This window comes from Morus notabilis, unplaced genomic scaffold (genome assembly GCF_000414095.1).
Source record: "Morus notabilis unplaced genomic scaffold, ASM41409v2 C11078517, whole genome shotgun sequence".
NCBI classification, from domain to species: domain Eukaryota; kingdom Viridiplantae; phylum Streptophyta; class Magnoliopsida; order Rosales; family Moraceae; genus Morus; species Morus notabilis.
In genome coordinates, this window is record NW_010378947.1 from 1 (window position 1) to 314 (window position 314).

A 314-nucleotide genomic window follows, 5' to 3' on the forward strand; every position below is an offset into this window, starting at 1 on the left:
TAAATAACATGAGTGATGCAAGAAAACAAGAAAAACACTCAATTTCTCTATTTTTGGCTTTGGTTATTAATTTAAGCTCTAGATACGCCTAGACATACTTTTTTAAACCCAAATATTTTGCTGGCGAGAAAACATGTAAAACACTCGGTTTTTCCTAAACAATATTTTGCGCACCCCCAGCCTGGAATTTGAGAAAACAAGTTAGACTAAAAGGTTTAATCCAATGTAGTTCCCCAACGTCCAAATGCAACATAAAAAGCAGGCACTGGATAGCGAGGGGAACATTTTATATTTGGCTTCAATTAACAACAAAC

The 314-nt window shown here is 35.0% G+C and overlaps 1 non-coding gene across 1 annotated transcript; it reads right to left on the reverse strand.

Moving 5' to 3' along the window:
• Positions 1 to 221: 221 nt before the first annotated feature.
• LOC112094757 lies at positions 222 to 314 on the reverse strand (the record flags this gene model as incomplete). Its single annotated transcript, XR_002903671.1, has 1 exon — positions 222 to 314. It is a non-coding gene; the product is annotated as a small nucleolar RNA snoR136 (small nucleolar RNA).